The sequence below is a fragment of the Ascaphus truei genome, chromosome 4 (genome assembly GCF_040206685.1).
Source record: "Ascaphus truei isolate aAscTru1 chromosome 4, aAscTru1.hap1, whole genome shotgun sequence".
NCBI classification, from domain to species: domain Eukaryota; kingdom Metazoa; phylum Chordata; class Amphibia; order Anura; family Ascaphidae; genus Ascaphus; species Ascaphus truei.
The window spans coordinates 286223136-286240179 of record NC_134486.1 but is presented as its reverse complement, the minus strand read 5'-3'; positions in this window follow the sequence as shown (position 1 = coordinate 286240179).

The following is a 17044-nucleotide window of genomic DNA, read 5'->3' as shown; positions in this document are numbered from 1 at the left end:
TGGCGTTGGTTATTACCCTTGTATTTCCATTGTGTGGAAGTGGTAAATGGAAGGTATGGAAAGAGGAACTTTTCACATCTGTTTTCCTCTATGTCAATGACAGTTTGTTGCCTATACACAGTATACATCATCCATGATTTACTTGTAGTCGGGCATTTAAAAAGTTAATTCCTACAATACTTCCTCCAGTGTAACTATATTTCTTTTTATTGCCTCTCCTCCTTAAAGATAATGGATGGGGGGAATGGAAGCATCCAAATGGTAATCTAAAAATGCTGCAGGAAATCATATTTTTAGTTTAATATATATATATATATGTGATACCATAGAGGAGTGGAGGTTATTGTTTTGACATTCATTGTGCTCCAATTTCTTATATATCATTTACCTGGATTAGTTCAAGCTGCTGACTGCCATGCGGACGTTGAAAGAATTATTAACACTTGTTTGGTGAATCATATGATTGAGAGCTGTTCAAAGCAATCTATCATCTTCCCAGCTATAAAGCTGGTCTTATCTGCCACGTTACAGAATGAAGCTTCTGACCTACGGTAATCAGTGGCTTTTTGAGCACATTCATGAAAGTCATTAGTACAGGATAGGGCAGTTAAGCGCTTTATAGTGGGAAGCTGCTTTAATTTACTTTCGTGGCGCTGTAGCCAATTAAAATATAAAAAAGTGTTTTTTTTTTAATTTTTTATAAATTTCACGTACACTGTAGAAAAGATAAGTTGAACACTTTATCAAGGTACATAAATACTTTATAAGAAAATTCGCGTTGCACTGAAATTCAACTCTTAGTGCCATCTTATGTTGTGTTCCCACTTATTATTAATTTTTTTTTTGTCTTTTATCAGCTTATCTGTTTTGAACTTCTGTAGTGCCTTCCCCCCCACCCCCCTGCTTTGTAATGTTTGAATTGCGTGTTTTTGATTTTTACTGAAATTAAAATGGTTGCTAAACCCTTTCATCGCACTTCTGCACCTAATGCATCCTCGGGATCACAATCCTGTTGTAGCCCCTGCTGGCTGACGCGTCACAGTGTGCAGTGAGCCAGGAAGCGAGGAGGGACAGCTAGGGAGGAGGGACAGGGGACAGCTAGGGAGGAGGTCAGGGGCTGGTGAGAGGCGCGTGCTGCCGGCTGCTCTGGGGACCTAGCCTTATAAGTGGAACGTAGGATAATCGAGAGAGTTAACATTGCTGACTACAGGCCGAAGACCACGAGTGCTTCCCGGAGGGGAGGGGTGGAAAAAAGTGAGGAAAACCGCTAGGATATAAAGTAGATTACCAACGTTAATTTTATTTAACAGGCATCACATTTAGCGCTCTCACTAGTGGTCAATTTTTGATGGGGCAGCACATCTGCACTGGCTGGGGGCTATTTAAGAAGCATGCAGGAACTTAATTTCATGAACAGTTGTTACTGCCAGTTTGTACATAACCAAAAAGAATGTATTTGTTCCTGTTTCTTACCCTTCGATGCTGGATCAATGGGTTTAGCTCTAACAAAACCAGTCAGTCTCATTAAATAATGTTTCAGACTTCTCCAGAGTACAAAAGGCTAAGAATTTAATATAAATAAGCAAACCGAAGAGGGCTCAGACACAATACAGTTGTGTAAATTGTTTAATTTGTGATAATATTTTACCCTTGTTCTAATAAAGAATATTTGTTGTATATTACTTTATTTTGTAATGGTTGAAAGAGAGAAGGAAAAAAAAGTGTCTATGTAGCGGGTGTACCCCTAGGGTACTATAACTACTGGTACTGCTGTCACCTGTGAGGCTAACAAGAGGCCTGAACCTCCGCCACTGGGAGCCTGGGGTGTACTTACACTCGGTGCAGCGCCTCCACCGATGAGGGATCCCAACGTGGTGGGAGTGTGCCCTCACCAGACCAATCATACAGTAAATACACACAGTGGAATGAAACAGTATTTACTGAGCATGTACTATCACTTAGGCAAACTTATCAATGCATAACATCATTACATCAGAGTATCACCCCGCATGTCAAATCATGGCATTACATCACATATCAGTCCTTGCATCACCCTTTGTCCTTGGTGCATCAATGTGCCTCTGAGTGTCCACCAGCTATAAAGTTAATGTGAATGTGGGGGATAGCGCTTCCCTGTGTTGGGGCCCGTTGGTGCACTTAATATACTACCTTCCTGGTTAGTGTCCTAACCAGGATAATCCTTGAATGATCAGCCGCTCCGCAACATGATCCCACGATGCGCTGTGCTGCTCTCTGCAGAACTGGATACACACGCTGACTCCCCAGCCGGATGATCCCTTTTCCTATAGTCTCTGCTATGGAGTCAGATCCTCTTTCAGCTACGTGCTGTACTGACAGTCAGGCACTGTCCTGCAGCAGCTCTCTCTGAGTAAAGTGAAGGAGTCCCTGTCTTAAGGCAGTTCCCTACACCAAATAGTTACTTATCTACAGTGTCTCAGGGGACTAACTGGGCCCTGAGGGTATACCGCTGGCCTAGCCCCTGGAGCACTGCTCCGTGGACCTAACCTGCACCTTCAGGTTCCTGGTCTTGACTCCTGACTTCCTCTCGCAGTAGTCCTTCAGAAGCAATCCAGCCATTCCATTGGCTCTCGTGAGTCACCAGGCAGCTTTCTCCCTAAGCATCATGGGAGCTGTAGTCTCTGAGCTGCCTGATTAACATTGTGACAGCGTGCGCATAGGACACTGTGCCTTCATGGCTTTAATGGCCGCCGCGACCTTGCCCCGCTCATGCGCAATCTTCCAGGGCTCTTCCCGGCCTTCGCCACTTCTGCGCATGCGCGACTCTGCGCTTGTGCGTGCGCACACCTAACAGCGGTGCCCTGGGGCGAGAACTACTGGCAACTCTATTCACCCTGCATACATACTGAAGGTAAGGATGTTGGAAACGGGAGACCGGAGGGTACCTGTCTATATCCTCCCCCTGGTAAAAACCTCAACGACCCCGCTTGAACCAACACATACACAACAACATATAATAAAAATGCAGTTCAGTGTACAACTTAACGATCAACTTTAAACGAGATTGTACATTTCTACAAACATTTATCACAGAGGCTAGCTTGGCTTTTGCTGGCTGCTGAGACTTATAGTGGGGTGCCCCTAATGAATCATAAGCCACTCTATTGGGAGGGCGTCTCACTCGCTGACTTTTGCGAGTCTGTCTCCATCTCTTCATCTTGTAAGGGTCCCTCATAGGCTTGAGGCCTAGACTCTTGAGCAGAAGGTGAACCAGTTTAGGATAAGTCTTTTTGTGACTGAACATTGTCTCTGTTGGGCACAAAACTCTGGCTATTCGGATTTAACTGTGAACTTGATGACTCGCCGGTTACCGGCACTTGAGGCGCAGGCCCATTACCCATTGCTCCTTCAGGAGGTGCCCACCAATCTCTGTTGAAAGTGCCCTCCAGAGGATCTTGAGTTGTCTCTGCTGTTGAACTTGAATTCTCCGTAGACTCTTCAGGCTCACTGTCGCTTTCTACTGTTTCTGCTTCTGGGTCACTTTCTCCCAGTTGTGGGATAGGCAATAAATGGTTTCGGTGCCAGACCTTTACCCTGCCATTCACGTCACGTATGCGATAGACAGGGAGGCCCGGCATTTGGGACTCTACTTGGAAGGGCCCCTCTCTCCAGCGATCAGCCAGCTTATGCTTGCCGGGAATCCCTAGGCTTCGAAGGAGAACTGCGTCTCCAGGTTTGAGCTCTCGGAAACGGACTTTGTGGTCATACCTCCTCTTATTATTCGCATTCAGCCTTGCGGTGGCTCTTTCTGCCAACTGATAGGCCCGATGCAGACTATCCTGGAGTCTTCTCACATATTGATAATGAGCCATATTAGGTACCCCATCGGTAGATACCCGCAGGTGGATATCGACCGGCAATCTAGCTTCTCTCCCAAACATCATGAAAAATGGGGTGTACCCCGTGGACTCATGCCTAGTACAATTGTAGGCATGCACCAATGCCTCCACATCTTTTCTCCATTCAACTTTTTGGGGATCTTTCAGAGTGCCTAGCATGTCCAGAAATGTCCGATTAAACCTTTCAGGGAGTGCATCCCCCTCTGGATGGTTGGGGTTAGTCCTTGATTTCTGAATATTCAATAGAGTTAGCAGCTCTTTGATCAGCTTGCTCTCGAAATCTCGTCCCTGGTCCGAGTGCATCCTATTGGGTAGACCATAGTGCACAAAATACTTCTCCCACAGCACTTTGGCCACTGTGGTAGTCAGTCAGTCAGTCAGGCACGTTTCCTATGCCTTTTGAGTCCGGCTCTATACACAAGAAATCCATGCATACTAAATCCATCGGGCCAGAGCTTTTGAGATGACCCATTGGGGCGGCACGGGTGGGCAATGTCTTTCTTTGTATACATCGTAGGCACTTCTGGCAATGTTGTTCCACTGACTCGCATTTTAGGCCAGAAGAACCGATCTCTTACTAATCCGAGAGTCTTATCCACTCCTAAGTGCCCGTGATCGTCATGCAAGGATCGTAAAACAAGTCGTTGTAGATTACTTAGAATAATAATATAGAATTGTTTAGGCAGGAACAATTGACGGCGATCCGGATGGTTGTGGTACGGGACAATACGATAAAGGAGGCCGTTGTCCATTTCAAATTTTTCCCATTCTCTAATAAGAATTGCAAATATATCTTTAGGGGCCGTTCTCATCATAGAGGGATCATTCTTGGGGTGGGCCTCACGAACCGCATTAACTACTGGGTCACTGGTTTGAGCTAGGACCAGTTCCTTCCAAGTGAAGATGACATTTTGAGTAAGACCCATGCCACCCGGGTGGCAGTATGCATTTAGAAGGGCCTGAGGTCGGCATCCTAATGAATCCACCACTCGCAACTCTGAGAACGCCACCTTATTTTCCACTACCGCTGCTGTAGAGCACATCGCCTTCACTCCGGGTACAGAGATCTCCTCCCAAGGCCCGTTATCCGACATGGGGTTCAGCCCCGGTCTTCTGGATAGCGCGTCCGCTCTTATGTTCAGAGGCCCGGGCTTGTATTTTAACGTGAACTGGTAGTTGAATAAGGCGGACAACCACCTGTGACCAGTGGCATCAAGTTTGGCAGTTGTCAAGATATAGGTCAACGGATTGTTGTCCATTCTCACTTCGAAGGAAACCCCATACAGAGAGTCGTGGAGCTTTTCCACTACGGCCCACTTGAGGGCGAGGAATTCTAACTTGTGAACTGGATAGTTCTTCTCACTGGGAGTTAAACTTCGGCTCACATAAGCCACTGGGCGCAGACCAGCCGGGTACTTCTGGTGTAAGACCGCTCCCAGCCCATTGAAGCTGGCGTCCACATGCAAAATATAGGGCTTCTCTGGATCAGCATAGGCCAGCACCGGCACTTCAGTCAGACTTTTCAGTCCCAGGAACGCCTTCTCACAGTCCGAGGTCCATTTATTTCCAAAAGGAGTCCTAGGAGGTGTAGCTTTCTATCGAGGCTCCTCGGGGTAAACCTTAAGCAGATTATTGAGAGCCTTGGCCTTACTCGAGTATCCTTCGACGAACCTTCTGTAGTAGCCACAGAAGCCTAAGAACGATCGCAGCTCCATCACATTGTCAGGTCTGGGCCAGTTGACCACGGCTTCCACCTTGGCAGGATCTGTGGCCACTCCTTCAGACGAAACTATGTGGCCAACATAGGAAACGGAGGTTCTACAAAATCGACACTTATCTATGGATAGTTTAAAACCTTCTTTGCCCAACCTATCCAACACCTTCATAAGTCGGGCCTCATGTTCTTCGAGGGTCTTCCCGAACACGATTATGTCATCCAAATAAACGATGCACTCGCGCGGGTTCATGTCCCCGATTGTCTTCTCCATCAGCCTCTGGAATGTCGCAGGAGCACCACAAATACCTTGAGGCATCCGGGTGAACTGGTAGAACCCAAGGGAGCAAATGAAGGCCGTTTTTTCTTGGTCAGGCGGGCTCATGGGGACTTGATAGTAGCCTGAGCGTAGATCCAACACGCTGAACCATTGGCTGCCAGACAAAGCATCAAGGATCTCCTCGATCCGGGGTAGTGTGTACTGATCAGGGATAGTACGTCGATTCAATGTACGATAGTCAACGCACAGGCGGACGGACCCGTTTTTCTTTCTGACTATCACTATTGGAGAAGCGTAGGGACTTCGGGACTCAGTCACTATGCTGGCCGTTTCCATCTCGTTGATGACATTCCTTACGTCATCCACATCCCTTGGGGCAATTCATCTGGACCGTTCTCGGAATGGAGTGGCATCGGTCATTCTGATCGTGTGTTGGGCATTACGACTACAACCCACATCCAACTCACTAGTAGAGAACACTTCTCGGTGCTCTTCCAGCTGTGCGCTCAACCGCTTCTTCCACTCTGCAGAGATAGTTGAATCTCCAAAGTCAAACTGTAAGCCTTCGGGCTCTTCTTGAGCGGTAGCAGCCTTTACATGCGCTATTGTCTCCACTGTGGTCACCGGGTATATCCTGCCCAGTCTTTGTCCAAGTTCAAACAGCACCGGATGTGGGGACACATTTTGCATGGGCACCGTAATTTTCTCCGGAATCGCTGCTGTCCATTCCCTCTCTCTGGCACCATTTTGTACCCTGTTTTGAGATCGTCTTCAGGAGTGGTCTCTAGCGAGAACAAAGTGTCTGCAGTACTTCGGCCCCAGTATCTGACCACGGCGGTCATGTGTCTCACTCCCCCTGGTGGAATCTCTATCAGGCCCTTTTCATGATTAAAAATTTCTCCATATTCTTCCTGGGAAGCGACACGTAAACATTTGTCCTTGAGGGCTGGAGGTAGGTAATTCCCCGGTCTCTTGAAGATAGGCTCGAATCATGGACCTTACTACGTCAGCGTTCGTTCCTAATATGATGGGGGCACTTGGGTGCTCTTGAGGCTCAGGGAAGACCAGGGCTTCCAATCTCATTGGGTGAGTCCGATTGGTGTTCAACTGGAATATGTCGATCTGCACGCCTATCACTCCGTTGATGGGATAATCCTCGTTACTGAGGCCCCACAACTTCATCTGGTTAGCTGACTGTAGGGGCAGATGGCTAAGGTGTTAGTTGTAAAATGTTCTATAGATAATGGTCACCTTCGACCCGGTGTCCATCAGAGCTGAGGAGTACACGCCTTCCACGACGACTCTTATTAGAGCAGTGGGCCCTATCCGGCGGTATTCGTCAGGTGGGAGGATTTGTTCCGTGGGGGCCTCCATCTTCTCTTTGGCCTCTTCTGGTAGTGCCGGGAAAGAAGTGAGTGACGACTGAACTTGCACGGTGAAGGACTTGGGTCCGGTAGAAGATTTCTTGGAGTGGGAACAGGCCCTTGCAGCATGACCCGGTTCGCCAGTTGAAACAGCGAAAGTCTGGACGATATCTTGAACTGCCAGGAGATCTGGGGGGAGACCCAGGTACCTCGGTGGTGGACGTATCTTTCTCCTTCTTACTTCCTTTTCCTTTGGGCATTGGGGCTTCCTTGGTATCTTCTTTGCGGGCTTCTTTACCCTTTTTGGGGGTGTGGAAGTGCAACTGTACCTCGTGTCTTCTGATGTGCCGCATTAAATCCATGTAGCTTGGTGGTGCTGCAGTGATCGGGGCGGCCCGCATCAGGTGTACTAGGTAAACCTTCCGATTGCGCAAGTGTGGGGTGACGTCATCAGTAGGAGCCTAACATGCCCGTGCGTCGCAAACCCTGTGCTTTAATAGAACTGGCAAAGTACTCACTCAGGGTTTACCTAGTACACCCCTGGGAACAATTAAGGTAATTTAGAGCGTGTAATTTTCACCTGGTGACGGCGTTATTTGGCGCGAATCCAATCCTCTTTAAGTCTGCATACTATTCTGCCTACCCCACCGCTCCCAGTTGAAGGCATCTCGCCGAAACGCGTAGGAGTGGGTGCTGTAGGCAGGATCCCCTGGTCTGTCCCCCTCCTGGGATACGTAACTATACCTTTTGAGCTGGTGCTCTAAGCACATTTAGTGACCCTTTTTTTCATGCAAGTAGGATTGTGCTTTACACCTTACAAGCTTCAGGATTGTGTTATTTACATACTTGGACCTACATTTCATTACTATGTCTCCTCTACGGAACTGATTTTGTGCATAGCTTTTTTTTAGTATGTTAGGGGATTATTATCCACACTTCATTCATCCCATGATATCCTATGTAGTGGTTGACTTTATATAGTAATTTTGATCTCAGTCCTTTCCTTAGCATTGTATATTGGTGTCATATGCATAGTCACTTCCTTTTTGCTTCAGACTTATATTGTCTGCCATTTCTCATAGAGATTAAGTGTCCTATATGATTTACATACTAGTGAGCATATTGCTGTGGTTTACGCACAGGGGATCTATGCCTTGTTTTAAAATTCTGTGCTATCTTTTATTGTGTTTTGTGACAGCTAATAAATAAATATGTATTTTTGAAATCGCATACGGTATCCCAGAGTGCTATACTTTTGGGCTTCTTTTTGCTTACATATTTATTGGCCCATCTAGCACCACTGACATACTATTGAGTATATATATATATATATATATATATATATATATATATATATATATATATATATATATTATATATTGTCAGTTTTTTGGTTACCTTCATTGTGCAGTCCTGTGGATGCGGTGTCCGCCCTTTTTCTTAGTATATGTATATATCTATATCTATATATATATATATATATATATATATATATATATATATATATATATATATCATACACAATCTTATTAAGAGCAAAACTCAAATCCACATTATTATTATTATTATTATTATATGTTTAATAGTGTCAACATGAGGGCAACTGGAAACTGACCTCAAATATAATATATACTGTAAGCAAAGAATTCCAATGCACATCCAATATAACAAATTATTTAGTTCATTTATATATTTATATTTAGTTAATTTAAATATTTATATTTTCTTCTCATAAGTATGGGTCATTTAGTTAAATCATTTGGCCAAAACATGTTAAGCCTGCAACCGCATCAACGTTATTTATATAGCGCCATCCATGTATTTACAGCAGTAGCACATGTGACATATTATTAAAACTCATAATGGGAATAAATGCTTCAGACATAAAAGTAACATTTGGAGGAGTCCCTGCTCTGAAGTGTGAAGTGTTTGCAACCTAAGATTGAACTAAATGACCCATACTTATGAGAAGGAATATATATATATATATATATATATATATATATATATATATATATATATATATATATATATATATATATTATACACAAATGTAAATACAACTGTATGCTCATCTGCATGTCTTAGGCAGATCTGCAACCCCGCCTTTCCCCATTATCACCCAGCACACAGCACTTCCACTGCAGCAAGGGATTCTGGGAAATGACATGCAACTGAGCACACAGTGCCACTTTTTGCTTCAAAAACCATTTTAAACATGGTTCCCTATAGGCTTAAGCTTGCTGCATAGTCACAGCTTTGAGCACTGCCAGATATATATATCCTTAATAATTTGTCACATTAAATGTGCATTGGAGCTTCTTTATTTGTTTTAAACCTTTTCTGCATAGAAAGCATGTAAGGAAAAATTTGGATATATACTGTGAAAAAGTACCTGTGATTTTTAAACCTAACAAACTACAACAGAAAGAGACCTGTTTTACATGAAAACATCTTGACACAGAAAGGAAGGACATTCTTGTTACATAATTATATCAACATCATTTTTCACTTGTTTATTTAAGACATTCGTATGGGTGATTGCATTTGAGATGCGCAATGTACCAGAAATGTGCTGTGTGTGCTAAATGTGTTAATTTACTAAGCAATGTGATGATTTATCAATAAATCCATACTCCAAATACAGGAACAAATCACTTGGTTTCAGGACCATATCTGGTTATTACAATTAAAACCAGTGCTTACAAGGATTCATAATACACCGTCTTTACATTTCAAAATACATTATTTACCAAACCAGCATTCATTGAATTTGATTGAAACTGGAAAACAAACAATGTGAAAGGTGTGATCAGTTTATATACCCATTTAAGATAAAGTCAGAACACTGGTTTACAACTTGGATGCAGTTTTGGACGATTGTTCGATGTGGCTTTCTTGCATTGCATATTACAAGCGTTTACCTCTTAAGATATTTTTACTTTGTTACCTTTTGGAATATCTAGTCTGTATCCAGTGTTAATTTTGGGGACTCATCAGCTTGCATCATTTGAAGGACTTTGAGCAATGTACACATGTAGTCTGGCTAACTTTCTGCAAGACTATAGCTGACCATGGTCCTCTCCTGGCAAACCACAGCAATTTTAAACCACGATTGCAGGAATGTGACACAGAGCGATTATGAGGAGAGTTAGTCGGACTACATCTGTATGTACCCTGCCAAATAATATCTGGGACATAACATCCCGAGTCACCTCAAAGGCATCAGCCAAAGGGTGTCACCATCTGCTGCGGTTTGCTGACGCTACAGCTGCTTGACATTGGGTTGGGTAAAGTATTTTAGATGCATATTGGAGCATTTCCATCGTCACACATTACACTTCTCTCACAGCTCTACCTCTGCACAATCCCATTTAATTCTTCCCAAACGTGAACTTTTTGAATTAACAAGCAGCCATCCGAAACACACCAACCTTCCTATCTCCCTGTACATTTCTCGCTATACACAATCCTGAGTCTTGCATTCTGCTCAAGGATGTCTTTTCTCTACCCCTTGTGTCTAAAGCCCTCTCCCGCCATAAACCTATCTCACTGACTGCCCCACACCTCTAGAATGCCCCTCCCGCAATACCCGACCAGCACCCTCTATCTGCCTTTTAAGACCCATCTTAAAACACACCTTAACAAAGCATATGAGTAGCTCCGTTGCTGATACTATATACCTCTTACATAAACCTTGGCCCTTTGCAGACGCTTTTACCAGAACACCTTTCTACTGTCTGTACATTTCTCCTACTTAAAAATTAGATTGTAAGCTCTTCGGGACAGGGACTCCTTTTCTTAAATGTCACTTTTATGTTTGAAAGCGTTTCTTCCCATTATGTTATTTGATATTTAGATGATTATCACGTGTATTACCGCTATGTACATGAATGGCGCTATATAAATAAAGATATATATATATACATTGTTTCCACTTGCCCTTCCTTTTTGATTGTAAGCTCCTGGGACAAGGCCCTCCTTACCTACTGTAACAATACAAGTTTATTACTTACTGTTTTTTCATCCTCCAACTGTATTGTACAGCGCTACAGAATAGGTTGGCGCGGTATACATAAATGACACTAACAATACCCTTTGCCCTGGCAATCCTATGTATTTAAACATAATTGTTGCTGTGGTACATTGTTATTTTATGCAACTTTCTGAGATTACTTCAAGAAGTAAGATATCGGCTATTAGCAACTCCGGTGTTCCACAGAACACAGATTTAAAACCCTGGATATAGTAAAATGTACAACTTTAAAGAAAAACGAAATATGCCCCTCAAAAAGGTAAGGGAAAAAAATCTATTTTCCTTTTCAGTGGCTTGGGTCCAGAAGCAGCAAAGGAGTCACCAGACCCACGGCATGTCCACATCATGATCGCTCCAGGAGCGATTATATGGCATGGCTGATCTTTGGATGCAGAGAAGTGAACGGAACATGTCATCCTTATCACCCCCTATAAAAAATAGCATTTGCCCATGATGTACCTGGTATGTCATAAGCGTCTCTGGTGTGCCAAGGCACCTAAAGTACCAGGCACAATATCAGGGCACTGAGAGGGTTATGTGTGATAAGGGATGACCAGCCATCTTAGGTTTTATCAAAAATTCAGAAATGATCGTATATGGCATTAGAAATATCATTTGTAAGCTTCTAATCATGCACTGTCAGAGCATTCCACATTCTGTGATATGGTTTGTGGTTGTATGATATAGCACAAGTGGTGAAGGGTTACAGGTCTGAGACACGTACGTTGGCATTTCCCAACTTTTATCATGTTACCTATTCTTTCATTTAACATATGATATATTTGAAATGTAGGGGACGGCATGTCACACATGGCATCTCCTGCGGCATAAGCCGCGTGTTAGCAAAAATATGAATTCTGAGTTGCAATGCTTTTTATTTGACGCATAACATGACTCACTGGTGTTCAATTTTATTTATTTTATCATTATTTTTTAAATATAGAGACGAAACCGCTTTTAACATTTGACATAATAATTTTTCAAGAGGCACTTTTAAAGAAAGTTCATTGTTTCGTTTTTAAAAATGATTGCGCTTTTCTATGCGAGTCATGCACTTTATATATTCACTGTGATTCTGTGATAAGTCATGGTGGTTTTTGTTTTGTTTTTTTTGTTTTTTTTTTTTTAAACCAAAAACATTTTTTCATAAGGTCAGAAAAAGTCAAAAGATCCTTCAAGATCTCTATCGTGCCTGAAACCTTTTTATTTTTGCATGTTGCCATTTTCTTTAAAAAAAAAAAAAGAGAGAGAGAGAAACACTCATCTATAGTTGAAAGCCTTCTCTTCCAGCTGTTGCTGTTTAGCTGCTCTGCCTCTCCATCAGAAGCATGTAAAAAAAAGGGTCTGAGAGAGGTCAGATGGTGCATGAGTGCTTTGCTTCGTACATTCATTAGCACAAGTGAAGGCTACCCATGGATTTCAAATTTGTTTCAATTCTTATTGCGAGCTCTTTGCAGACTAAAGCATGGGCTGATTGTCATTGAAGAGCTCCTGCAGTAACAAAGACAGAAGTCATACAGGAAAGGTTTTGACATGTGATCTTACAGGGTTGATGTAACTAACAGCTGACCTATCATAAGACCCAAGGAACGACGCCAATGGGAGCATTATTTGTGAGCTTCTAGTGTGCTGCACCCTGCTAGTTTCTGCTTGGAAACAGGCTGACTAACATAATGGAGTGATTTTGTAATCTGTCATAATACCATAAGCTTCTGATCCAGAGACTTTGACCTCTCACAGGTATAAAAAGCCCTTTTATTCAGTGGTATATGCTCTCCAGTCTCATAGGGGGTGAAACGTTTTCTTTTCCTCCCCTAATTAGATATCCAAAGCATATGTTTTTCTCTTTCCCCTCTTACAAACAAAGCATTATATTCATTAGTAAAATCTCATGAGCCAGATCATTTCATTCAGCCAATTAAAAGGAAAAAAAAATCCCTCTTAGGACCAAAGTGTACTAATGCCAGTGACATGTTTAAGGCGTCACATCTGAGTGACTGATGCCTTTTTTAGTATCCAAATCTGACACCTAAAAGTATATTTAAATCATTTTATTATGTAAACATGGTGAGCCGAGACTTGGGAAGGGTTTGATTTCCTCTGGCTGCTCCCTTTTGCCTGATGGCCTTGTCTGTTCAATAAGTGCTTGCACACAGTGTCAGATTTTAATAAAAATGGCACCCTTAGACAATTACCTGGTGCCGCCCTTTTCGTCCAGCGCTGCGCTGTCCGGTTGTCATGGCAACGTGACACCATGTGATGTCACATTGCCGGCTACGCATGCGTGACCGGTGCACGCGGGCCACGCATGCGCAATCTGCACTTGCTGTCTGCTCATGCGCGATCGGCGCTTGACGGCGTTGCATGCGCAGCTGGCAAGCGCAGATCTCACATGCCCCAAATTGTACTGCCTCCAAATTTTGAAGGCTTTGGCCCGGGCCTATCGGGCTTAATGGGAAATTCAATACTCCTTTTACAGCCGGAATCCCCCTCTATTCCCGTCCCCAGAGGCGGAATTAGAGGGGTGCGCGGGGCGGCTGCCTATAGGACTGCCAACAAAAATCTTGGGCCCAGAATAAAAAAGGATCAGGCGTAAATGGTAGAGGTTGGGCGGGGAGAGACTGGGGGTAAGGAGAGTGAGAGAGGGGGTGGTGGGGGATTGGGGTCAGTGGGAGAAGAGGGGGTGGTAGGCGGAAGGAAATGTAGGAGGGAGTAAGAGGGGGGAGAAGGGAGAGAGAGTGGGGGGGAAGAGAATCATGGGGGGAGACAGAATGATGGGGAGAGGGGAGAGGGGAGAGAGAAGGGTGGGGAGAGGGGAGAGAGAAGGGTGGGGAGAGGGGAGAGAGAAGGGTGGGGAGAGGGGAGAGAGAAGGGTGGGGAGAGGGGAGAGAGAAGGGTGGGGAGAGGGGGATAGAAGGGTGGGGAGAGGGGGAGAGAAGGGTGGGGAGAGGGGGAGAGAAGGGTGGGGAGAGGGGGAGAGAAGGGTGGGGAGAGGGGGAGAGAAGGGTGGGGAGAGGGGGAGAGAAGGGTGGGGAGAGGGGGAGAGAAGGGTGGGGAGAGGGGGGGAGAGAAGGGTGGGGAGAGAAGGGTGGGGAGAGAAGGGTGGGGAGAGGGGGGGAGAGGGGGGGAGAGAAGGGTGGGGAGAGGGGGGGAGAGAAGGGTGGGGAGAGGGGGGGGAGAGAAGGGTGGGGAGAGGGGGGGAGAGAAGGGTGGGGAGAGGGGGGGAGAGAAGGGTGGGGAGAGGGGGGGAGAGAAGGGTGGGGAGAGGGGGGGAGAGAAGGGTGGGGAGAGGGGGGGAGAGAAGGGTGGGGAGAGGGGGGGAGAGAAGGGTGGGGAGAGGGGGGGAGAGAAGGGTGGGGAGAGGGGGGGAGAGAAGGGTGGAGAGAAGGGGGGGGAGAGAAGGGTGGGGAGAGGGGGGGAGAGAAGGGTGGGGAGAGGGGGGGAGAGAAGGGTGGGGAGAGGGGGGGAGAGAAGGGTGGAGAGAAGGGTGGGGAGAGGTGGGGAGAGGGGGGGAGAGAAGGGTGGGGAGAGGGGGGGAGAGAAGGGTGGGGAGAGGGGGGGAGAGAAGGGTGGGGAGAGGGGGGGAGAGAAGGGTGGGGAGAGGGGGGGAGAGAAGGGTGGGGAGAGGGGGGGAGAGGAGGGTGGGGAGAGGGGGGGAGAGGAGGGTGGGGAGAGGGGGGGAGAGGAGGGTGGGGAGAGGGGGGGAGAGGAGGGGGGGAGAGGGGGGAGAGGAGGGGGGGAGAGAAGGGTGGGGAGAGGGGGGGAGAGAAGGGTGGGGAGAGGGGGGGAGAGAAGGGTGGGGAGAGGGGGAGAGGGGGGGAGAGAAGGGTGGGGAGAGGGGGGGAGAGAAGGGTGGGGAGAGGGGGGGAGAGAAGGGTGGGGAGAGGGGGGGAGAGAAGGGTGGGGAGAGGGGGAGAGAGAAGGGTGAGGGTGGAGATGAGGGGGAGAGAGAAGGGTGAGGGTGAAGGAGAGAGAGAGAAGGGTGGGGTGAGGAGAGAGAGAGAAGGGTGGGGAGAGGGGGTAGAGATAATGGACAGGGGGAAGGGGGAGAGAGAAGGGTGGGGTGAGGGGGGAGAGAGAAGGGTGGGGTGAGGGGGGAGAGAGAAGGGTGGGGTGAGGGGGGAGAGAGAAGGGTGGGGTGAGGGGGAGAGAGAAGGGTGCAAGTCAGGGGCAGGAGAGAAAGGTGGGGTGAGGGGTGGTAGAGAAAGAATGAGACGAGGGAGAAAATATGTGGGGGGAGGGATAATGTGAGGGGATGTAGGGAGAGAGAATATGAGGGGGGAGAGAGAATGTGAAGGAGGAGGTAGGGAGACCAGGGGGTGGTAGGGAGAGCGCGTGGAGTGGAGAGAGTGTGAGAGAGGGGATTGTGTGTGTGAGAGTGATGGCTGGGGGTATCGTGTTGGCGGGGACTCGCAGGGCTCCCCGTGCCCTAGTTCCTCCTCTGCCAGTCCCCTATCTGTGTTGGCCCTGTGATAAGGACAGGGTGGGCTAAGGATACAGATAACACTTGATTGACAAACACTTCCCCATTCAGAAGCTCCTAAGAAATGTAATTAATATCCCCAAGAAATGAAAGCAGACAAACCTATACAATTAGCACTGTTATGTTAGTTTAGGGAAGCCAATTACACTGATAATTATTTTTTTGTACATTTGTTTTTGGCTGGCTTCATGGTATTGCACCTTTAACTAATTGACTAAACTCAAGTTATCTTTCTGAAACATACAAATGGTCACCTAGAAACGTAAAACAATTGGCGCACATTCCACACTTTCAGCAAATTGCTGGCGTGTTCCTAGCGTGATTCACTAAAGCTTTTCCCGTCATGTTCTAAACCAGGTTTTTAATTACATGCAAATGAACCAAAGGGATTGTGTTTTATGCTTTATTCTCCCGGCAATAATTAGGAGCAATTTATAGTAAATATAGGAGAGATTTTTTTTGGCTTGTTAAGATAGCAACTGAATTTAATGAAGCAACTGAAGAAGTGTGATTTGCAGATCACCAAATACATGCCAGTAAAAAGTAATTTAAACTCATATCTCAACAAGCAAATAGCTTTATATACAGTATGGCAGGGGTGCGCAAACTAACGTGGGGGAGCGGCGCTTACAGAGGCCCTGGGCTCTTCCCCACATTTAAATTAAATGCCGGGGGAAGCACACGAGGTCTCTGTATAGTCACTTACCTTCTCTCCTGCGGCTTCTAGCGACGCGGAGTTAAATGGTAACATCACCTGATGTGACGTCAAATGACGCCAGAGAGAGAGAAAAAAAAGCGCAGGACCTCTCATATCGTAATATTTTGATATATATATATATATTGATGTAGTAAGATGGTAAGATATGCACGTACAGAAATGCAGATAATATAAAGCATTGAGGTATAATAACCAGGACTCCTCATGTCTGCTGATCCCACTGGAAGTCCTTTCAGATGGTGTTGGCGTCTGTTTCAATGACATTCCGGACGCCGGTTCAAGCATTGATGAACACCTGCTGTAGTCGGCAAAGTCCGCCGCTCGCCGTCGTGGCAGGGGGGGGCCGTTCGCTTGAAAGAAGGAAATCCCGAACAGCTGATCCGCTCCGTGACGTCACCCTCACTCGGAGCGTTGGCGTCTTGCCAGGGAGCGGACTGCTTTCCAGCCCCTGCCCTCCTTTGAATCCCTTTAGCCCCACCCCCTCCTGTGAAGTGGTGAGGGGATGGGGAAAGCAGCGCGCGATCCAGCCAAGCTGGAGGTAAGAGGGGAAGCATCCCATGGTCCGGTGTCA